Below are 24,730 nucleotides of genomic sequence, written 5' to 3' on the forward strand. Positions count from 1 at the left end.
GACAGGGCACCCAGGGTCACCCCAGAGAGCAGTGGGTCCTGGTCTACAGTCCCAAATGCCAAAGCCTGGGCTATTACTGGACGCAGCAGGACTCTGAACCACCAAACGGTGATGATCAAAGTCAACCAGCGTGGAAGGGGGCTCTGAACCGTGTAATGAGATTAAGTGAGCTGATACACATGAAGCAGGGAGCGCAGTGTTTGCGCATAGTAAGGGCTCAGGAAACAGTAGTTTAATTGTACGTATTTCTTGCTGCATCGGAAATGACCCAGGACTACGGTTTGAGAAACTTGCCTGAATTCCAAGGTTAAGACCACAAGGAACCCAGCCATGACGTGTCAGGGTTCCATCCGGAGAAGCGGGAGAGCCATGAGTGGTAGAGAATGAGGGGTTTGTTAGAGGATCAGGCAGGCTTCACGTGACTGCAGGAGTGAGAAGGAGGCATCAAGCCTGTCATCTTGCGCCTGGTGTTGAGACGAGAGCCACCTACAGGTCAGCCCAACACATGGGTGAGGAGAAAAAAGCTTGGTGTGAAGGAGAGAAAATACAAACCGGAGGTGTAACTGTCTCCCCACCGCCAACCTGGACACCGTGGGTGATTTTCGAGGGAGACAGGCGCCATTCCCCAGGGAGCTGTGTAAGTAGTTAGCCCAGAACAAGGCAAGCTGGTAGATGGGCGACAGTGTGTGTGGGCACTCACTGTTGCAGGGGCCCTGCTCCAACCTTCCGAGCATAAAAACACGTCTGCCGTTTTCCTTCTTGCTACCTTTTCTTGGCCACGTGACTGGTGGAAACTTAGTTCCCCAGCCAGGGATTGAACCCAGGTCCCAGCCGTAAGAGAGGTCAGTCCTAACCACTGGACTGCCAGGAGGTCAATGTTCACCCAGGACCGTACAGAGAAGGGAGTTCTGGGAAATGTAGTCCCAGAGTCCCAGGTCAGTCACCATACTCAAGGTTGGGGAAGCCAAGGCAGGGGTGGGACACTTGTTTTGTTGTTAAACAGGTAAACTGATCCTAGCATGATGTCATTTAGATTACACTGTGATGTTGATTTCATCATCCCCGTATTAACTGAAAGACTAGGTGTCAGCCTCTTTTGCTGGCCAGACATCAGACAACAGTCCCATAGGATTAATTTTTGCTACACTTGTGTTGTGAGATGAGCAAGGCTTTGGCTGTGATTTCTGTATTCAAATTTAAATCAACTTCACCCTAGTATTAAATAATCAGTTCAGTCACTCAGTTGTGTCTGACTCTTTGCGACCCATGGACTGCAGCACGCCAGGCCTCCCTGTCCATCACCAACCCCCGGAGTTTACTCAAACCCATGTCCATTGAGTCAGTGATGCCATCCAACCATCTCATCCTCTGTCATCCCCTTCTCCTCCTGCCTTCAATCTTTCCCAGCATCAGGGTCTTTTCAAATGAGTCAGCTCTTCGAGTCAGGTGGCCAAAGTATTGGAGTTTCAGCTTTAGCATCAGTCCTTCCAATGAATGTTCAGGACTGATTTCCTTTAGGATGGACTGGTTGGATCTCCTTGCTGTCCAAGGGACTCTCAAGAGTTTTCTCCAGCACCACAGTTCAAAAGCATCAATCTAAGTTAATATTTTCAAAGTCTGCTCTATATAGTCACATGAAGGTAGGTATCCATGAGCCCTAATTATAGAGAGAAATGGGATATGTGGTCACACAATGTCATTAAAAGTGAAATGTAATGCCCCTGGGAATCTTACTGATGTGTTGTTTCCCGGTTGCTGGAATTTGGGATGACCCATTTTGAGTGTTTTTATTGCAATGGATTCCCTGATACATTTCAGAGGCACCCAACAGTTTCTTATCCAGGCTGTTTAAAATCGGGTGAGAAGCTCACATGTCAAGTCTGATATGGTCTGAAACCTTGAACTTGGACCTTGAACAGAACCTGCCAGATATTGTTTATATATTCCTGGCAAAATACATCCTTCTTATGACTTGTCCATCTGGCTTGGCAAAGCACTCATCATACCATGCTGAGATCTAGAGAAAAAAATCTGTGAAGTTAGACATGAAAAAGGACTCTCTGCTTGTAAAATGTTAAGGTTATTAGTAGTTACTCAGCCACCAAATTGGATAAGCAATGTCACTCAATCAATAAAGATGCTGTAAGCACTTTTGTTTATGAGTTGGGCCAAATCTTTGTGCCAAGGGGGGATTTAAAAAAAATAATTATATTACAGAGAAAGTTTAAGAACAGAATGGAAATGCTTTTCACCAATGTGACAAATGCGTGTTGGCAGTTACTATAAATGATTGGAAGCTTTGTTGTCTTTGCTGAACACACCTCTTCCTCCTCAGAAATGTTGAGGAATTAAGCACCGTATGGACATAACGAGGCAGAAGGGCCCTGATCTCAGCCAGATGGCTTCTGTTCTTCCAGCTCGCACACGTGTTCTTTCCCGTCTGTGGGCTCCCAGGGACAGGGCCCTGGGCAAAGTGTCTAAGGACGGTGTTGGTCACCTGTCCTGGCCTCAGTCTCTCTGCTGTAACGCTGGAGGGGGGTTGAAGGATTTCAGAGATCCGTCAGCTCTGTTCTGCTGTGACTTTAATGAGGTGACTATTTTCAGACTCCGATGAAGTTGTCCTGGCAACCTGAAGGGGCCACCTGGAGGTGACTACCGTGCCCTGGGCTGGGAGGGGGCACACAGAGAGCAGGGGAGGGGACAGCCTGTCAAGAGTGACCCTGAGTGACAGTCATCAGGGCCTGTGGGAGAAGCCAAAGCCCCATAGGATACGGGTGTGGGCAACCCAGGCCCCACCCGCTGGTGAAGGACTGCTGCTGCTGCTGCTGCTAAGTTGCCCCAGTCATGTCCGACTCTGTGCGACCCCGTAGACAGCAGCCCACCAGGCTCCCCCGTCCCTGGGATTCTCCAGGCAAGAACACTGGAGTGGGTTGCCATTTCCTTCTCCAGTGCATGAAAGTGAGAAGTGAAAGTGAAGTCGCTCCGTCGTGTCCGACTCTTCGTGACCCCATGGACTGCAGCCCACCAGGCTCCTCCGTCCCTGGGATTTTCCAGGCGAGAGCACTGGAGTGGGCTGCCATTGCCTTAGGCGCACCAAAACCTCCCTGGCCCGTGTCCTCTCTCCAGATGAGCAGGCTACCACATGTGAATGCCACCTGCGGGCCCTTCAGCCCAGGTCTGCGGCAAATGAGGCCCACTAGGTCCTGGCCACCTGATGCAAGGAACCGACTCATTGGAAAAGACCCTGATTCCTGGAAAGATTGAAGCGGGAGGAGAAGGGGACGGCAGAGGATGAGATGGTTGGATGGCATCACCGACGCAATGGACATGAGTTTGAGCAAACTCTGGGAGTTGGTGATGGACAGGGAGGCCTGGCACGCAGTGGTTCATGGGGTCGTAAAGAGTCGGACAGGACTGAGCGACTGAACTGAGCTGAGTTACTGGCCTTAGCATCTCAGGACACACTTAGCACAGCCTTTGCACTCCAGACCCGCCCCGTCCAACGCGGCAGGAACTAGCCACGTGAGGCTTTTCAAATCTACACTGAAGCTGAGATGAGATAAAAGTAAGAGGTCAGTTCCTCAGCCATACTACCATATTTCAAGTCCTCATGTGCACATGCTTCTGTGGCTCGTGGCATATTGGGCAGTCCAAGAAAAGGCATTTTCATCATCACAGGAAGGTCTATGGGGAGCCTTTGTTCCAGAATTTGCCAGAATGTATACTAAAGAAACATGAAACACCTCTCCCAACTTCCTCTTCTTCTTCTATGACCTTTCTCTTTTTGCTTCCCTTAGAATATCTTAGCTATACATTCTTACAGGGTGAAAAGATGAGACATGTGATATTAAAGACCTAGGTTCAAGCCTCAGCTTCCTCACATCAGGTTTATGAGAGTTATCAACATAGTCTGTTTCTGTGTCAATAAAAAGGATAATTAACCACCTCCCTGGGCTGAGAAAATCAGATGGGATAATTGATGAGCCCCGTGCACTGTACAAATTCTCACCAGTTCAGTTCAGTCCAGCCCAGTCGTATCCAGCTCTTTGCGACCCCATGGACTGCAGCACGCCAGGCCTCCCTGTCCATCAACTCCCGGAGTTTACTCAAACCCATGTCCATTGAGTCGGCGATGCCATCCAACCATCTCATCCTCTGTCGTCCCCGTCTCCTCCTGCCCTCAGTCTTTCCCAGCATCAGGATCTTTCCCAGTGAGTCACTTCTCTACATCAGGTGCCACAGTGCTGGGGTCTCAGCTTCAGCATCCGTCCTTGTCTCTGTGTTCCCGTTTCCTGGGCATCCGCCTGTTCCATTCTGGCCACCAGGTGGCGCAGGTTCCCCTCTCAGCGCAGCGGCGAGAGGGCCGCTCCTACCTTGAGCCACACCGTCCTTTGTTGTACGGTGACCTTGGGAGAGCCGGTTTCGCCTCCTGCAAACCCGGAACGGTGAAAATCACCTCGCAGGGCGGCCGTGAGGTTAAACAAGATGACATACGCTAAGTGCCTTGCACGGGTCAAGCGCGCAGTGGACGCTGTTTCATCCCTGCCTTTCTCTTTTCCTCTTTCTACTCCTATTCACGCTTATCAGCCCCTGCTTCTGTGCTGTGGGTCATACAGACTTTGTCCCCAAGGCCCCTGCAATGCAGCAGAGTGTCTTACACTGTTACCTACACACACACACACACACACCCCTGTATATTACTGGAATAAAAGACATGGTCTCCCTCTCCCCCAACCTCGCCCAGTTCCTAAATCACCCAAAATTTCCTCTTGTTCAGATGCATTTCAGTATGATGAGCCACATTCTGAAGAGCTAAAAATAATGGTAAAAGGTGTAGCAACTGTAGAAGAGTGTTAATTATGTGTTCAGAACCTTCTATTCCCCGCTGGGCTCCACTATAGAGGATTATACAGGCAAGATAAAATGTTGCTCCATAAAACTAACTTCAAATCCTTCTCGAAACAGGTGTGAGGTTTCCCCCAGAGGAGGGGCAGTGATGCTGGCCCCCGACATCTCCCTCAGGACAGCCTCGGGCTCGCGGGCCAGTGAGCCCTAAGTGCAGGGTTATAGGGCTGTAAGGAGAGGTGGATGGAGCCGGACTGGGTGGAGGAGAGACACAGCCCCCTTCTGGACTGAGGAACGACAGGTCAGCATTCCCGGCCCCACACCCTGGAGGGAGCAGCAGCTGTCCAAGGCTGGGGGCTAGGTAAGTCGCTCCTTAACCCCACCCGAACCTTCCTCCTTTATGCCACCTTCTCTCTTTCCCGTCCTCTCCTCCTGCTATTTAATGCTTCACTCATTCATTCGTTCAATAATTATCTTCATTCATTCATTCAATAATTATGTACAAATTCTTAGGCTTCCCTGGTGGCTCAGCTGGTAAAGAATCTGCCCTCAATACGGGAGACCTGGGTTCGATCCCTGGGTTGGGAAGATCCCCTGGAGAAGGGAAAGGCTACCCACTCCAGTGTTCTGGCCTGGAGAATTCCATGGACTGTATAGTCATGGGGTTGCAAAGAGTCGGACACGACTGAGCGATGTTCACTTGCATTTTTCAACCGTACACCAATTCAAATACGTTTTAGGCCCTGAGTCAATCAGTGAGCAACAATGACAAAGATTCTTTCTGGAACTTACAGACACTCATTCACGTTCCAATATTTTTTATACGCACTTGTCTTCTTTTGGGCCACCTGAGCTGTTGGGACTTCCCTGGTGGCTCAGACAGTAACAAATCTGCCTGCAATGCAGGAGACCCGGGTTGGATCCCTGTGTTGGGAAGATCCCTTGGAGAAGGAAATGGCAACCCACTCCAGTATTCGTGCCTGGAAAATCCCGTCGTGGACAGAGGAGCCTGGAGGTCTACAGTGCGTGGGGTCGCAAAGAGTCGGACATGACTGAGCGACTGTGCCCTCTGCCCCCCGCCATGTGAAAAGGCCAGCGTCGTGGCTTGTTCTCTGAGGTCCAGGCACACCGCTGCCGTTCCGAAGCGCTGGTTGAGCAATCCTTGCTTCAGTTACACAGGATGCCTTGCCATTTTCCCATGAATCTCCCCGGCCTCTGAAGGACTAAGGTTGTGTCATTTGCATTTCTGTCACCTGTCACCTAAAGGTTCTGCCAGAAAGGCGGAGCCCATGAAGGAAACGGATAAGAACTCCTGGCTTGTGTTAGGGTGCGGGGCCAGCCCTGGGGGCGGGATTAGCTTGAAGGCCTACTTGGCATCGCTTGTGGCAGCCTGGGCCAGTCCTTCCACGTAAAGCGAGGCTTGCTCCTTGTGGTTTGGCTCAGCGTCCCCCGAGAGTGGAGCCTGAGGCAAGGATTAGGTGCAGGTGTTGACGTGGGAGGTGAACCCCAGAAGCAGGGGCGTGTGAGTGAGGAAGTGAGGATGGGGAAGGAGAGGCGAGTACAAGGGCACCTTGCCAGCTTCTGCTTGGTTCCGCCGGCCCTTCTGAGAAGAGTACAAGATGCCTCAGTTCAGAATCTCCTCCCTGAGAGATGGAGGCGGGGGCCCCTCCACTGGGTCCTCGCCTCAGTGATGAGAGCTTGCCCTGGAGCGCTCACTCTTAGGGGAGCTTGCTCCCTGGCTCTGTGGACCGCTCTGCCTTCAGAGAAGACCCTGGGGCAGAGAAGAGCCTCAGCACGAGGCCGAGGGAAACAGAGCCAGGCGGCGCTGTCCGTTGACTGGGGCTGACGCAGGGGTAGCCGGAGGACGTGTCTCCATCAGAGCCTTGCTGAACGGTGCAGCGTCTTGTGAGTTCCCTAACCCCAGGCCAGATGGGGTCGTCTCTGGCTTCTCTCCAGAACACAGCCTCTGTGCATGACCGTGATTTAAGCAGAGGCCTGGCAAGAAACAGTTGAGCTTTCAGAACCTCTGAGGAGGTCTTTCTTTGAATCTGCATGGTTTGAGCGTCAGCAGTGAGGCTGATTTGGGGACCACAAATTTGCACCTGCTCTGACACATGCCGAGTTCCGCCCGGTGGACCCTGACTCTGCCGACCACCTCCAACCTTTGATTTGCCCGACGGCATTAAGACCCCTGGCGGTCCTCCAGCCTGGGCCACTACTGACCCTGGTCAACACAGAGCCTGTGCACGAGCTCTGCTTCCCAAACTGGTCTGCGGGCTCCGAACCCCGTTTTAAGCTCTCCTGTGGCCAGTTGCAGCCGGCAGCTGAGCCCACAGCATGCAGAGTGCCTGTCACTCTCCTTCCTGACGGCCTGGCCCCATTAGGCTTGCAGATTTGGGGGCCCAGGCTGTCGTCTGAGTGGTCACCATCATGCTCTGTCACCCTGAGATGGGGGTGGGAGGCAGGTGGGTGAGCTCTGTCGGTTCTCTTGCTGTTGGCATCGTTGCTGGGTTCAACCATGAGCACCCGGGCCGCGAGTCACTGAGGACACGGAGAGAATCCGCTCAGATGTCTGCGGCCACGCTCAGAAAGAGCTCTTCGCAAGACAGAAGAGGCTCTTCATCTGTGCCTGTCCTCTGCTCTTCTCCGTGAGCTGATTGCCATCTGGAGTCACACAGCTGGGCTAATGGGGGGGCACCGGCCACTCCTAGGGGGTCACAGAGCCTGTGTCACATGAGACCTGAGAAAAGAAACCCACGGGGCCTGGAATCACCACCAGTCTGCAGAGCCCCCCTCCCTTCTCAGCACACAGTTTCCTGGACACCAACATCAGACAGGGCCGCTCTGGGCCTGTGACGGAGCAGGACGGAAGAAAGGTCATGCCGTCGTCCGCGTGTGCTTGGACAAAGCGAGAACTCTGGGAGGACCTCAGAATGAGCAGAGAGCCCCTTTCCTGGCGAACAGGAGCAGTGGTCCCTCCACCCGCGATGGCTTTAGCCCTTCTTAGTGACCCCCTCACCTTGTATAAAAACACGAGATTCCCAGGCATAACATGGCTCCGTTTCCTGACCGCCTCCAGCCCAGAGCAAGATCGGGTCCCCGGTACCCTTTTCCAAGGCCCCTCGCCCCAGCTCTGGCTTCCCAAGGCCCTCTGTGCCCTCCTGCTGGGACCCCCATGGTGCCTCTGGGGTACGATCCCCCTGGTTGCAGTAAGCCCCACTTGCACGACGGCCTGGTTGTGGTGTCCGGCTGGGGAGAGGCCAGTTCTGACCTGCTTCCCTGTGGGAGCTCCTGGTGATCTTCATCAGCTGCAGGATGCTCCCAGGAGCCCCTGGGCCAGACCTTGGCACTGTGCACCCCCTCCCCAGGGCAGACAAAGGGGGATTGGATTGGCTCCTGCTGCAGACATTTTGGTGCCCAGTGTGGCATCCCCGGCCGTGCCCGGGTTTCAGCCCTAGGGCACCTTGCCACGCAGGCTCAGACTCATCTTGCACTGTGTGATGGTCGAGCCCAGTCCTCTCTGCTTTCCTGCCCGGAGGCCTCCTCTGAAGCTTGGAAGCTCTCTGCCCTCACAGCCTATAAGGTGCCTGAAAAGAGCTGACACCCCCAGGGGCCACGTTAACCAGGAAGAGAGGAGCTCTCGTGGAAAAAGATCCCAGCCTCCACCCTGCTGTAGATGCTTCTGGAACGCCCACTTCCTGTGGGCATCTCAGAGGAGGAAGAACCAAGCCCTTTGTTCACAACACCCTTCCACTGGCTTTTCCTCCCTCTCTGCCCCAGTCTCCTGACTCGCTGACTCCTGTTTCCTCGGGTCACTTCTTGTTTTTTTTTGTTTTTTTGTTTTTTCTGTTTATTTATTTTACTTTACAATATTGTATTGGTTTTGCCATACATTGACTTGAATCCACCATGGGTGTACATGTGTTCCCCTTTAAAGAAGGCTCCCACATCCACAGCCTCATTCCCATCTGCTGTTAGGTTGCCCCAAGCTAGCCTGCCTCCCCAGGACCCGCCCAATGCTAGCTCCTGCCTGCAGAGTTTCCGAGCCGCAGTGTGGCCTGGGGATGTCTCCACTCCCTGCTCCAATCACAATCCCCAAGCTTCTGGTCACAGAGGGTGGGCCAGGGGCAGGTGCATCCCCTGGCCAGTTTAACCAGAGTGACCCTCAGAGCTCTCGCTGCGGATCTGGGACACGAACTCCGGCTCAGCCCCTGGGCTTGTTGGGACGGTGCTTTACTTGGTGCTTTACTTGGGACGGTGCTTCACTGATGAGCGCAGGTTTTCTTTTCACTCCTCCCTTTGAAGGGTGGGGTCTGTTTGCCCTCCTCTTCTATGTGGGTTGATCTGTGATTGCTCTGAGCAAGGAGAATGGTGGAAGGGGTGTGTATGAGTTCCAGGTCAGGCTTTTAAGAGGACCAGCAGCTTCTGTGTTGGTTTACTGAGCCACAGGGTAAGAAACCAGACTGCCCCGCTAAAGGGACCTCTCTCAGGAGAGGGCAGGGCCCAGCTGAGCAGCCTGCCGGACACCCTGGCCAAGGGGCTGGGTATCTTTTGGACCCTCCAGACTAGACCAGCCACTATCTGAATACCTCCCAGCAGCACCAGCTGTTGCCACATGAAGCAGAGGACTTGCCTAGTTGAGCTATGCCCAAACTCATAATCCATGAAACTGCAAATTATAACAAAGTAACTGTTTTAGTCCATCAATTTAGGGATAATTTATTATGCAGCAAGAGTTGTTGCGGCCACAAGTGGGGGTGTCTAAAGCCAGCATGTAGCCATCCTGGGGACCAGGTAATAGAGCTGAACCAGGAAATCAGACCAGGTAATGGATCTGGTGATCTTTTTGAATCCTGGATCAAGCTTGACCTGAAGCTGTCCCAGATTTGCCAGTTACACGAGTCTACTATTTTCCTCTTTTGCCAATTAGGGTTAGGTTTTCTTCTGCTTATAAACCAAAGAATCCCAAGTAATCCAGCACCCAGTTTTTTTTAAGCTATGAAGAATATAAAGTTTAGTTTTGTTCTGGCGTCAGCAATGGTTGAAGGGCAGTTACTTGATAAGGCTATGTCTCAAGGGCATGAGAATCCTGATTCTGGCTACCTGTCAGAAACACTGAGAGATCTTTTAAAAATACAGATGCCTAGGCCCATCTAGTCAGTAGCACTGACCTTGGGGGATAAAAATAAAAATTCAAGTGAAAATCTAGGTTCTGAGGGGACTTGGGGGCAGATGCAGAGATTCTGAAGCTTTCCTTGAGGAGCCAGAGGCAAACTTCCAGCATGCCCCTCCCCACTGTCTCAGAGGTTGGCCATGCCCAGCTTGAGGTGGGACGGAGCTGGGGTAAAGCAAAAGAGTGCTGGGCCAGCCCAGGTAGGGGTGAGGGGCCTGTCGAGGGCGGAGTGAATCTGTGGCTTCCCAGAAGGACCCGAGAGGATGACGAGCCTGTAGCGTGTCCCCAGGATCAACTTAGCACAGAAGCCCAGTGGCTGTGGGGTGAGTGAGGGCAGAGGATGTCCCAAACATCCAGCGTGGGGCAGCATGGGGCGGGAGGAAGTATTTCGTGCCCCTGGGAATATCCCGGAGGTAATAATGGATCCTCCCATCAAATCTTCTGTGTTCCCAGAGAGGCTCAGGGAAAAGCACTATTTCCAGATCCTGAGTTCAGAAGTCCAGGCTCAGAGAGACCTTCCCCGTGTTAATGAAGAAGATTCAGAAGTCACTTGTGTAGACCAAAAAGTAGATGCCCACTTGGCCTCTGACGCCTCTACGCTGTGCCAGCCTTGCAAACTCAGACTCCGCCCAGGGGAGGCACTCTGCACTCACGGGATTAGGCCCCCTACACTCTCTTATCCCTGAGGGAGACGTTTGAGTTTGGGAACTGTATGCATGGCCGCTGTGCTTATTCTGCTACTGTTTAAGAACCCTCCCTCCACAGGGAATCCACTGCTCCGTGTTTAACCAGAGTCCTCAGTGTATCTTCATCTCCCTGGTTTGCTCTGGGATCCCACAGACTTGGGGTAGAAGGCCAGGTCTTCCATATGAGGTTGGAGAGCTTACTTCTCGTCCTTTGCACTGTTATCTTCCGGCTCATCATTTCCAGGCTTTGAAGTGTTTCTCCTTAATGTCCTTATTTAAAGGAATGAATTGCACACAGTCTGCTTCTATAGTCAGCACACTGACTTGCCTGATTCGTGTGCCTTTATGCATTTTTTATTTTTCAAAGATGATACTCCTTTGGCGAAGTTTGATTCCAAAGAACTAGACTTGTGAATTCTTTAAAAAAAAAAATTGTTTTAGCTTATTTAGAATTTTTGCCTCCTAATCTAGAGTCTGGAAGACTAAAAAGTAATCAGGACATCATCTTCTTAATATATACATATATTTTTGGCCACACCGCACAGCATGTGGGATTTCTCAGATCAGGGGTTGAACCTATGCCCCCTGCAGTCAAAGTGTGGAGTCTTAACCATGGGCCCCCCAGGGAAGTTCCCAAAGTCTTCTTAAATTTGACCTCAAATAAGAGCTCTTAAATTGAAGTTCTGTAACTTTTTTTTTTTGCACTCACTCTACTTGACTCAAGGTACACACGCAAACACGTTGTTATCACTTCCCTTAAAATTCACAAGCGTGTGTTACGTGTCTAACAAGAGTCAGATACTGAGCTAGGGATGCTAGGTAAAAATATGGGCAAAACTCTAGACTAGTGGAGGAGACAGGTGTTTGATCCTTTCAGTACAGAGTGGTCCATGTTCAGGCAGAGCCAGGTACCCAGCTCCCAGAAGAGGGGTGCTTAGCCCAGCCCTGGGGCTGGGGGAGGACTCTGGGGAGACGCTACATGAACTGTCAGGCGTGATAGATAAGAAAAAGCTGAAAGGAGGAGAAAAGGGGACTCCTTTTTAAAAATTATTTTATTGAAGTATAGTTGATTTGCAATGTTGTAATTTCTATCGTACAGCAAAGTGATTTAGTTATACATATGTATGCGTTCTTTTCCATCATGGTTTATCACAGGATATGGAACATAGATCCCTGTGCTCTACAGCAGGGCCTTGGTGTTATTCATTCTGTATACACTACTTTACCTCTGCTAATCCCAAATTCCCTAATTCTCCTCCCCTTCCCCTTCCCCCAGTAGGGAACAAACAGTACGTGTGTTCTCTGAGACTGTGCGTCTATTTCTATTTTGTAAATAAGTTCATTTGTATCATTATTTTTTAGATTCAGCATGTAAGCAGTATCCATGTGACATTTGTCTTTCTCTGGCTTACTTCACTCAGTAGGACAATATCTGGGTACACCCATGTTGCTGCAAAGAGCTCATATTTTATTCATTCTCTCTTGTGTCTGAGTAACATCCCATCGTGGTCTGCACGCGCGAATCTTCTCTGTGCACTCATCTGTTGATGGACAGGTAGGTTGCTCCCATGTCTTGGCCATTGTTCACGGTGCTGCAGTGAACACTGGGGTGCATGTCTCCTTTCAGATCATGTTTTTCTCTGGGTGTACACCCAGGAGCAGGATGCAGTATCAGATGGCAGCTCTATTTTTAGTTTTTTAAGGAACTTCCATACTGTTCTGCACAGTGGCCACACCAATTTGTATTCCCACCAACAGTGTGGGAGGGTTTCCTTCTCTCTACACCCTCTCCAGCATTTATTGTTTGTAAATTTTTTGGTGATGACCATTCCGACTGGTGTGAGGTGATATCCCAATGTAGTTTTGATTTGCATTTCTCTTGTAATTAATTAATGAAGTTCCCTGGTGGCTCAGACAGTAAAGTGTCTGCTTACAATGTGGGAGACCTGGGTTCGATCCCTGGGTCGGGAAGATCTCCTGGAGAAGGAAATGGCAACCCACTCCAGTACTCTTGCCTGGAAAACCCCATGGATGGAGGATCCTGGTAGGCTACAGTCCATGGGGTTGCAAAGAAGTGGACACGACTGAGTGACTTTGCTTTCTTTACTTTCTATAATTAATGATGTTGAACATCTTTTCATATGCCTATTAGCCATCTGTATGTCTTATTTGGAGAAATGTCTATTTAGGTCCTCTGCCTATTTTTTGAGTGGGTTGTTTATTTTTATATTACACCACACGAGCTGTTTGTAAATTTTGGAAACATCCCTTGTTGGTCACATCATTTGCAAACATATTCTCCCAATCTGTGGGTTGTTTTTCGGTTTTGTTTATAGTTTCCTTTGCTGTGTAAAAACTTTTGAGTTTAATTAGGTCTCACTTGTTTATTTTTGTTTTTATTTCCATTACTCTGGGAGGTGGAATGAAGATTCGGCTGCAATTTATGTCAGGGTGTTCTGCCTCTGGTTTCCTCTGATAGTTTTAGTGTCCAGTCTTCCATTTGGGGCTCTAATCCATTTTGAGTTCATTTCTGTGTATGGTGTTGAAGAGTGTTCTAATTTCCTTTTTCACATGTGGCTGTCCAGTTTTCCCAGCACCATCTATTGAAGAGACTGTCTTTCCTCCATTGTAGAGTCTTATCTCCTTTGCTGTAAATTAACTCGCCATGGACGTGTGTGTTTATTTCTGGGCTTTCTGTCCTGTTCCATTGATCTATATGTCCGTTTCTGTGCCACACTCTTGTGATGACTGTAGCTATGTAGGATAGTTTGCAGTCAGGGAATCTTATTCTTCCAGCTCCATTTTTCTTTCTCAAAATTGCTTTCTCTGTTTTTGGGATCTTTTGTGTCTTCATACAAATTTTAAGACATTTTTGTTCTGGTTCTGTGAAAAATGCTGTTGGTAATTTGATTGCATTGAATCTGTAGATTGCTTTGGGTATTTTTGACAACATTCATTCTTCCAATCCAAAACACGGTGTATCTTTCCATCTGTTTGTGTCCTCTTCAATTTCTTTCATCAGCGTCCTATAGTTTTTAGATTTTTGAGGAAGGGGCTGCACCAACCTACATTCCTGCTGACAGGGTAGGAGGGTTCCCTAGAGAAGGGCATTCTTGGTAAAGAGAACAGGGTTCCCTAGAGAAGGGCATTCTTGGTAAAGAGAACAGCATGTCAAAAGCAGGTACAAAAGGAAGAGAGTTGTATTAGGGACCGCGTGTTGGAGACAGTGGGATGAGTGGCAGCTGGTGAGTCCAGAGGCTAAAGGCCAGGCTAGCAAGGAGGTTGTAGGCACGCTATGCTGGGGGTCCATGGTATTACTCTGAAAATAACGGGGGAGCCATAGAGGGGATTCCATCAAGGGAAGCATTTTAGCGAGATCACTTGAACTGTAGGAAAGATTGAAGATGCTTGAATGAATGAATCTGAGGTTCAAGGGAGGAGTCGAGGCTGGAGAAACACCTGGGAATTATTTGAATATAGGTGAATTATTACATCACACATAGGTATTTGAAGGGTCACTGGATGCTGGGCCTGTTGCTGTGGCAATTTTGGAAAAAAATAATTATTTACAAATGTAAGTCTATTTTGTGTCCCACTTGGCAAGTGTACTTAAGAAGCCTGTTCGTTTACTTTCCTGGAATTGTTTTTGAAATAGCTCTGCCTTCCCAGAAACCAGAGAGTACATATCCAACTCCGTCTGAGTCTGCGCTGACATAATAGGCAGTGAAGATGATGTTTTGCAATTTTCTGATTCATGGATGGCTCATCAAGGTCGTCCAAGCTTAGCTTCCCCAAAACACATGGGATGAGGACCTAGCTGTGTCTTTGATACATGACAGAGATTCAAGAAATACTTGGTTCTTTTTAATTTGGAAAGTGACCAGAAGTGTCTAGAATTCACTCTGGAAAGAGCAACGTAATCTGGGACGCGAACAGCAAACTTATCATTCAGAAGCTTAACTTTGAGCTCTGCAGGCCTCCTAAAGCCCAGCTGTTGAAACTCATCAGAGCACAGAAAGGTTTTCACTTTGCCAACTCAGTCCTCGTGGGTGTCAGCAGATGCCGCACCTTCTGGTTAATCACTGGGCAAAGAAGACGAGGATTAGGACCAAAGGGCTAGAGGATTTTGTCTTAAGCACTTGCCTTATGAGAAAGCCTTGAGGAAATCCAGAGGCCCCTTGACAACTGCCATGTAATGAGTTCTGCCACTCATGAGGAGCAGATGAGTTAGGAGGCTGAAACTGTTGTTTTAAATGAACTCCCCCAAACAAATTCCTATATCTCACACAAAACAGGAGGAAAGTCATTATAAATCCCAAGGGACATTCCCTCCTCACGTTCAGAAGCTGTACTTACTTGCTGTTTATGTTTTGTTTAGAAAGCAATGGAAACCTGCCTCTCAGAGACGGGAGTAATGCTATGCTATGCTAAGTCACTTCAGTCGTGTCCGAATCTGTGTGACCCCATAGACAGCAGCCTACCAGGCTCCCCTGTCCCTAGGATTCTCCAGGCAAGAACACTGGAGTGGGTTGCCATTTCCTCCAATGCATGAAAGTGAAAAGTGAAAGTGAAGTCGCTCAGTCGTGTCCGACTCTTAGCGACCCCATGGACTGCAGCCTACCAGGCTCCTCCGTCCCTGGGATTTTCCAGGCAAGAGTACTGGAGTGGGGTGCCATTGCCTTCTCTGGATGGGAGTAAAGGGAAAGAGTTTTACAGGCTGGTGCTCAGGGCCACAGTGTTTTCCAGAAGGTGTGTGAGAAAAGAGGTCAAACACCTTTGCCTCTCAGCTTGTCTGAGCAGCCCCCAGGGGTGGCGGGCGGGATCTGTATGCCAGGCACCCCACACTGTGAGGTGGGGGCAGAGCTGGTTGGACAACACCCAGGAGTTGTGAGCACAGCACGCTGTGGGTCTTGGACTCAGGGTCAGGCAGTTTTCCTTTCATAATGATAAAGAGCAGGAGCAGAGCCCAGTCTTGCCTGACAGAGGCGCTGTCTCAGCAGCAAACACAGGCCCTGCCCCAGTCAACCTCCCGTCTTCCTGGCTGGCAGAGACCCAGTGAGCTCTGAGCAGCAGGGTGCCCAGCCCTGTCCTCTTTGTGAGGGACTTTCCATGACTGTGTGACCCAGCTCTGGCCAATGAGGCAGAGGGAAGTCTACTGATAGGAAGTTGGGGGCAGGTCAGGGGAAGATCTCTCTCAACACAAAGATGTTGGAGGAGAGCCTCCTTCTGCCCCCTCTCTTCCTTCCTACCTGGGATGCTGGGCCAAGGATGTCATGGTAGGTGTTGGAATGGACATCCTGTAACCATGAAGGGATGGATGCCAGAATGCAAAGCCAACAGGGATGGCAAGCGGAAGGCAGCAAGAGCCTGTCGATGAATGAGGTCTGTGAGCTGCTGCAGCCAGTGGGGAACTGCCTGCCTCTGAACAGGGCATGTGAAATGACTCAAGAGTGCCATTTCATCATCCCCTGGGAGCCGATTATTCCTTTACTTGCTTCCAAACTCATTAAACTGACTAAATTTTGGTAGATCCTAATACGAACTGTGGCGTTAGAGAAGACTCTTAAGAGTCCCTTGGACTGAAAGGAGATCCAACCAGTCCATTCTGAAGGAGATCAGCCCTGGGATTTCTTTGGAAGGAATGATGCTAAAGCTGAAACTCCAGTACTTTGGCCACCTCATGCAAAGAGTTGACTCACTGGAAAAGACTCTGATGCTGGGAGGGATTGGGAGCAGGAGGAGAAGGGGACGACAGAGGATGAGATGGCTGGATGGCATCACTGACTCAATGGAAGTGAGTCTGAGTGAACTCCAGGAGTTGGTGATGGACAGGGAGGCCTGGCATGCTGAGATTCATGGGGTCGCAAAGAGTCGGACATGACTGAGCAACTGAACTGAACTGAAAACAACTTGACTCTTACTTTCACCCATTCCTGTTTAGGTCATTGTAACAAACACTGGGAGGCAATACTGAGAGAGATAATCCTTTGGTAGGTTGATAAGGAGTCCAGGACCCTCAAGGAGGCAGGGCTCCAGGGCTCTCAAGGAGGAGAAAGGGACAAACTTTTTTTTATACATTGCTTTGTCTTAGTCACATAAGATGTTCTTTTCTTAAACTCTGAGTTGTTATGACAATAATCTTTAAGACTTTCTTTAAGCCCAGAGCTAATGATTACACAACAAAACAACTCATGCTTTCCCTTAAGCTCTGTGAAAGTGAAAGTGAAGTTGCTCATTCATGTCTGACTTTTTGTGACCCCATTGACTGTAGCCCACCAGGCTCCTCTGTCCATGGGATTTTCCAGGCAAGAATACTGGAGTGGGTTGCCATTTCCTTCTCCAGGGGATCTTCCCGACCCAGGGACTGAACCCGGGTCTCCCACATTGCAGGCAGACGCTTTACCGTCTGAGCCACACAGTTCAGTTCAGTCGCTCAGTTGTGTCTGACTCTTTGCGACCTCGTGAACCGTAGCACACCAGGCCTCCCTGTCCATCACTAACTCCCGAAGTCCACCCAAACCCATGTCCAACGAGTCGGTGATGCCATCCAGCCATCTCATCCTCTGCCGTCCCCTTCTCCTCCTGCCCTCAGTCTTTCCCAGCATCAGAGTCTTTTCCAATGAGTCAAATCTTTGCATGAGGTGGCCAAAGTATTGGAGTTTCAGCTTTAGCATCAGTCCTTCCAATGAACACCCAGGACTGATCTCCTTTAGGATGGACTGGTTGCATCTCCTTGCAGTCCAAGGGACTCTCAAGATTCTTCTCCAACACCACAGTTCGAAAGCATGCTTCCCTTGTGGCTCAGCTGGTAAAGAATCCGCTTGCAATGTGGGATTCCTGGGTTCAATTCCTGGGTTGGGAAGATCCCCTGGAGAAGGGAAAGGCTACCCACTCCAGTATTCTGGCCTGGAGAATTCCATGGATTGTATAGTCCTTGGGGTTGCAAAGAGTCATACATGACTGAGAAACTTTCACTCACTTCACTGGCTTCCCTTGTGGCTCAGCTGAGCCACATAGCCTCCCCTCAAAATCAAAAGGTGAACAAAAGGCATCCCTGGGTGGACGTCCTCGGTACTAATGATTATATAACAGCAATTTATGTTGCTCGAGGACATGTTTTTTCTTCTTAACAAGAACCTTCTGACTAAACTTGTTATCTTAAGACATGTGTTGTGGGAGTGTGCCGGGGTCCAGCCCCAGTGGATCCAGGGAAATTCGAAGGGGAGACGGCTTCAGCGATCAGGATACGATAGCTTTAATTAAATATTAATTAGAGATATAAAGAGTAATAGAATAAGGATAGCTCAGTGAGAAAATTCAGTGGAGAAAAGGGGCTGAATAACTTGGTTTACGTGGAAAGCTAGTAAAATTCCAAGGCAAGGAATTTACATCACCTACGTAGGCCGCAGGCGTCGTCCCCTTCTCCCGAAGGAGAGGAGACACTAAGGCCTCCCTGGTCAGATCTTAGAAGCCCAGGCATAATTAGTAAGATTGACAAGCCTCCACATTCCAGATGGGGATTCAGCCAGAAGGTGAGAGAAAGAACGACATGGGGAGACCAGTCTTTCGAGGAACTGATCCCATTCTTTATTTTCCAGGGTCTGTTTTTATACACTGAGATGTTATACAAAAGTCACACGGGGTCAGCAGTCCTGACTTTTATTAAAGTCAGGTGCTTCATACAAATGTATACAGAGGTCTTAGGGGTGTTACATCATCTTTTGGCCAGGGAGCCTGCTAACAATTTATGACCCTCTCCTTGTGATAGCGGTCAGTCAACCAGAACACTTATTTTTCCAGGGGTGATTATTCTTAAAACAGATGCCACCTTCCAAAGGTACCAGATAAAGTTACATTCCTATATGGTGAGGGGTGTAGTGGGTTTTAATTAAGGAAAGAATTTGCTAGCCTAAGGTCCAACGTGATTAATATCAAAGGTTAATACTTATTTCTTCTATATATTCATTAATGTGTGTAAGGGCAGGGGATGTGGAGACTTAGCAGTAAACATTGGCTCAACAAATAAAAAACCCTTCACCAATACAATTTCTAATCAGCCCACTATACTATACTAATAATTTTCTAACTTCTCTAAAGAACCTGTTTTTAGAAGGTTTAAAACATCTCGTGCCTCTCACGGTTGGGAGGCTGTGAGCAATCACATGTGGCTGGACAAGCCTGTCAGGCAGGCTAGAGAAGCTTCAGAGGAGTTTGTAGGTTAAAACACTCCTGTCACGCCCAGGAATTATTATTAACTGGAGCTCTAAGTTAACTCTTTTTCAGAGAGAGGTGGTGGGGGACAGCCCCCCGTAAAGTCAGAGGTGTAGGTGAGAGCACAAAGCAGTAAAGTAGGCAGACTCTGGTTTTGGGGGTAGATGCTCGAGAATTTCCAGGGGGACTCCTGAGGCTCCATCCTGCCTTTGCATATGCCGAGCCTCCTTCCTCATGACCTTTGCCATGGGCGGAGTTCCTCACACTGGCTCCCGGCAGGAGTGGGTCTGGTAAGGCCTTTCTCTTGTTAGTTCTAACCTTGTTAATTTAAGATGTATGTTGTGCAGTGGGTCTGGTAAAAGTGTATAAGGCCTTGCTAAGACTAGTGAGGGGGGCACTCTCCTGATGTCCCTCTTCTGATGTCTGTCAGAAACTCCCTCTGTCCCTTTTTACACTTTAATAAGACTCAGTTACACAAATGCTCTTGAGTGATCAAGCATGGTCCCTGGTCCCAAAGCTAAATCTTCTTCTTCGGAGATCATGAATCCAACACTGTTCACCGTAAACTATCAATACGATGTGGAGGTTAAAAATAAAGACCTTGGAACCAGGTGAAAACCTGGGTTTGTGATCTAACTGCATCCCTTTCTTGGTTTGTGGCCTTGGGAAGATTGCTTCATCCACGTAAGCCTTTCTTCAACTATAGAATGGGATGATATAAAATGAGGATTATAATGGTACCTACTTTGTTGGCCTATTGTGAATATAACAAGAAATAATGTGAGTTAAGTGTTAGGCACAGCTTCATCGCCTGTGGCTGTTATTGCTATTATTTCTGATGGTGGGTACATATGTTTGTCGCAGACGTCTTATTGTCTCTTGCCTAGTTAGTGTAGAAAGTTTTTCCTACTTGATTTTTCTCCAATCTCTTGAAACATCGTTCATCTGTACTACACTTCCTGGTTTTCCCTCTGTGATAGAATCCATGGAGTTGAGCATCCAGCCCTTTGGTAAGTGCTAAGGGGGAACATCATGAGAAACTCTGGGCTGGAGGAAGCACAAGCTGGAATCAAGATTGCCAGGAGAAATATCAATAACCTCAGATATGCAGATGACACCACCCTTATGGCAGAAAGTGAAGAGGAACTAAAGAGCCTCTTGATGAAAGTGAAAGTGGAGAGTGAAAAAGTTGGCTTAAAGCTCAACATTCAGAAAACGAAGATCATGGCATCTGGTCCCATCACTTCATGGGAAGTAGATGGGGAAACAGTGTCAGACTTTATTTTTCTGGGCTCCAAAATCACTGCAGATGGTGATTGCAGCCATGAAATTAAAAGATGCTTACTCCTTGGAAGGAAATGTATGACCAACCTAGATAGCATATTCAAAAGCAGAAGCATTACTTTGCCAACAAAGGTCCGTCTAGTCAAGACTGTAGTTTTTCCAGTGGTCATGTATGGATGTGAGAGTTGGGCTATAAAGAAAGCTGAGCACAGAAGAATTGATGCTTTTGAACTGTGGTGTTGGAGAAGACTCTTGAGAGTCCCTTGGACTGCAAGGAGATCCAATCAGTCCATCCTAAAGGAGATCAGTCCTGAATATTCATAGGAAGGACTGATGCTGAAGCTGAAACTCCGATACTTTGGCCACTTGATGCAAAGAGCTGACTCATTAGAAAAGACCCTGATGCTGGGAAAGATTGAGGGCAGGAGGAGAAGGGGATGACAGAGGATGAGATGGTTGGATGACATCACCAACTCAGTGGACATGGGTTTGGGTGGACTCCGGGAGTTGGTGATGGACAGGGAGGCCTGGCGTGCCGCGGTTCATGGGGTCGGATAGAGTTGGACATGACTGAGCGACTGAACTGAACTGAACTGAAGGGGGAACAGGGGCTTCCCTGGTGGCTCAGATGGTAAAGAATCTGCCTGCCAATGCAGGAGAATTTGTTCGATCCCTGGGTCAGGAAGATCCCCTGGAGAAGGAAGTGGCAACCCACTCCAGATTCTTGCCTGGAGAATCCCATGGACAAAGGAGTCTCTGATGGCTACAGTCCATGGGGTTGCAAAGAGTCAGATACAACTGAGTGACTAATGCTTTCACTTACTTTTAAGGGAGAACGAGGAAGTGCAGACCATGGCTCTTTGCTGAAGAAAGCCTGCTGCTCTGCTCAGTCTGGGGTAGACTTCCACTGTGAGCCAGACTGACCAGCAGTGCTGGACAGGGGCCATCGTAAGACAGCGGCACCACGTTCCCATCCGGGCCCCACCAGTGAGTCTCGGGCCAGCTGGGTAGGGAGGCAATGCAAGGATGTAGCAGACCGGTTTGAGGAGGGGCCTGGAGACCCAACCTCAAAAGCTGGAAGGCCTTTGCTCAGACGGTCCGTGCGGAGATGTCCCTGTCAAGGGCTGGAGCCTCAGGGAGATGGTAGCAGCTCCACCACCCAGCAAAGCAACCACTGCCTAGAGCCCTGGGCACAGGCCTCTGTGGAGAGAGGTTAAGGGTACTCTTAAGAGCTGACTGGAGAAGAAAAGAGCATTCCCAGTAAAGAGTAGGAAGAGTGGTTGCTCATCCTCCCATTCCATGAGGCATCTGACCAGCATGCGGGAACAAAACAAGACCTCTCCACAGCAGGTCAGCGTGCTCAGCGGCACCTCTCTCCGGGTGGTCGGAGTGATGGGGACATCTGTTCCTTGTGCTTGGTGAAGGCTCGCTGGACAGGCCGGGTCAGCGACCTGCAGAGCAGAGATGGGGTCGGGCGCTTTGAGCTGTCTGTGTGGGGGGAGGAGGCGTCCCCAGGCTGTTTATCAGGAGCCAGCCTTGGGCATGTGGGCACCAACTGTCAAAGGGCATGACAGGCTGGCAGCTTTGCATGCAGATTGCACCAGGCAAGAGGTACCCCTGGATCTGGCCTTGCAACACACTCCACGGGCCGTGTTGGCTCAGGAGCACAAGGAGGGAGGCTGATTGGCCTCGTGCAGCCTGGCCGCGAGCCCTGCTATTGGGAGGGCCTGACTCCAGCTTGTGTGCTGAAGTCTGGCTGAATGGGCTGCCAAGGATCAGAGTTTATGTAAACACACAGAGGCCATGGTTCTTGCCCCACGCAGGAGCTCATATCTGATCGTCCTCACTTCCCAGTTGCAAGGGAATCATGCTGGGGGGAGGCAGGGAGCATGTGTGTTGCCCTTTGTGAGTGTCTTCACCACCATAACCTAGAAACACGTCGGATTTCATCGGTTCCTGCAGTTGAATCCCATTGGCTTGGCTGAGATGCTGAGAGGTACTCTGCTCCTTAGCACCCCTCCCTTCCTTGTTGATGCTGCCTGTGGTCTCATTTAGGAAGCTCACCCTGCCTGACCTGTCAACCGGGAAGGCGCGGGGCATCTGTGCGTCCAAGGAAAGGCAGCTGACAGCTACAGTGTCAATGTTTTATATTTTGATTTAAATAAAATGAGTCATTTGTTTATTTCTATTTCATTCTAAAAAGGATTGGAGTCTGTTTACAATTAGATCCTGTTTTTTGCCCTCTTGTGTTTTCTTTCCTTTTTGGTTATTTATAATGTAAAAACACCCTATTTTTAAACTTTCCACCTTTAGTCACAGTTTCTTTGGGAACAGTTTTCTGTTTTTAAAGGATCTATCATTGGTCTCCTTCTGCAGCTGGAAAGAGGAGGTAAACAAGGCCTGTGAGCCACATCGGCCCCACCACCTGTTTTTGTAAATAAAGTTTTATTGTAACACAGGGACGCGCATCTGTCTATTATTGACCTTGCCTGCTTTTGTGCTACAAGGGCAGAGTTGTAGAGTCAGGGAAGAGACCATGTGGCTGCAAAGCCAAAAATATATACTATCTAGCCCTCTGGAGGAAAAGAATAAATACTAAATATAATTTAAAACTTTAAGTTATAATTTTAAAATGCCATCTGGCCCAAGTGCATTTATCCTGATCGGCACTGTGCGGTGATGTGAGGCTAGAATTGGTGTCTGTTCTTCTCTGTACCAGTGTCTCCCTGATTCCCAAGACCCAGCCTTTCTGGGTCTGTCTGGCCTACAGAGGCTGCTCTTTCTGGGCTCTGTCCCAGATAGGGGCTCAGCCCAGTTCCGTGGTTTCCATCCTCCAGCACAGGACATGGTCAGTGTGGAAGGCTTGACTGAAAGTTTGGGGTGATAGAAATAAAGTTTTAGACTGAGGACTAGACACAATTCTGAAAGTCCCTCTGGTAACCCTTCCTGCCCCCACTAGGAATATGTTTTTGACCATCTTGCTCTTTAGATGTTCGTGATATTGTTTGACCCTTCTCTTCCACTTTCTTCTGGAGAGCTATCGTGCTCTCTACTTCTAACTTACAGGTGATACCTGATATCTTCTAATAACTGGTATGTACCAGTTACTGAAAAATAACTGGAATATGAGAGGGAAATTTTCTGTGTTGCAGAGGAACTTTGCTTCCCTAGTCTTCAGGTTTCCACAAGGAGGGGCATCAATTAGAGGAACATGAGTGGCCTCTCTCTGCTTCTCACTCATTAGTCCTCAAGGAGGAAGGACCTCTAATACTTTAGATGAGCTTGGGATAAGGACTGACCACATGCCCCTTCCTCAGTCTCTTTCCCTGGGGATACAGCTTCCTGGAAGCCCATATGCTGGTCTTGCAGTTTGGTGAGATAATTTCAGTCCAAGGGAGTAGGAGTATTTGGCGCGTGGGGTGGGAGTACTATAAATAAGCAAAGAATGGAATTTGATGAGCAAACTGACTCTTGTAGGCAGAAACTGTTAGTGGACAGGCCATACATTCTAGGGTGGATTTCCCTATTAGGAGACAAGGAGATAAGGATTTGAAGGCAAGCGATTTGTCTGGAAGGTGAGCTTAGGAAGCACCTGTTGGGCTGTGAGGAAAGGATTGCAGCCAATCAAGCCATTTACCATTTGGGTGCTCAGAGCTTCACCCCACAGTAAACTCTGGGAAATGGTGTAGAATCTGCACCTCAGAGCTGTCCTGCTGGAGAGGTGGGGCAGCTGAGGTATTTATACTCCAACTCTTGTCAGTCACTGATTGAGGATTGCTCCTGGTGGGCGGGGGCGGGGGTGACTTCCTAGGCACATCTGGCCTTCCCCACATCAGAAAGCAACCTTTTTATCTTTGAAGAAAATCCACAGGCAAAGAAGGCGGTGCTAGTGGTAAAGAAAAGTGAAGTTGCTCAGTCATGTCTGACTCTTTGTGACCCTGTGGACTGTAGCCCAACCAGGCTCCTCCGTCCATGGGATTCTCCAGGCAAGAATACTGGAGTGGGTTGCCATTTCCTTCTCCAGGGGATCTTCCCGACCCAGGGATTGAACCTGGGTCTCCTGCATTGCAGACAGACGCTTTAACCTCTGAGCCACTAGGGAAGCCCTGGTGGTGAAAAACCCACCTGCCAATGCAGGAAACATAAGAGATGCTGGTTCAATCCCTGGGTTGGGAAGATCCCCTGGAGGAGGAAATGGCAACTCACTGCAGTATTCTTGCTGGAAAAATACCATGAACAGAGGATCTTGGTGGGTTACAGTTCATAGGGTTGCAAAGACCTGGACATGGCTGAAGTGACTGAGCACTCACAGGCAAAACCCCTGAGGCCGCTACTCACTCCCTGAGGCTGAAAGGCTAGAGGGAGGTGGGTGGGGCCAGAACACTATCACTATCACAGGCTGGTGTGGAAGGGTGAGTTTGGCATCTCTTTCTTAGTTAACTGTGTTTTAACTTTACTGTGGGACTTAGGATTGAGAGAATCTAATTTGGGGCTTTCTCAGGATTTGTTTTCCGATCATAGAATCTCATGG

General features: G+C 49.2%; 1 long non-coding RNA gene across 1 annotated transcript; it reads left to right on the forward strand.

Annotated features, from left to right (window-relative positions):
* Nucleotides 1-4,965: 4,965 nt before the first annotated feature.
* On the forward strand, nucleotides 4,966-22,657 carry LOC147378862 (uncharacterized). The gene is made up of 2 exons (XR_015162010.1): nucleotides 4,966-5,206; nucleotides 21,030-22,657. It is a non-coding gene; the product is annotated as an uncharacterized LOC147378862 (long non-coding RNA).
* Nucleotides 22,658-24,730: the final 2,073 nt, after the last annotated feature.

This window comes from Bos grunniens, chromosome 1 (genome assembly GCF_055505025.1).
Source record: "Bos grunniens cultivar Pamir isolate PY7600 chromosome 1, Bosgru_T2T1.0, whole genome shotgun sequence".
Taxonomy (NCBI): domain Eukaryota; kingdom Metazoa; phylum Chordata; class Mammalia; order Artiodactyla; family Bovidae; genus Bos; species Bos grunniens.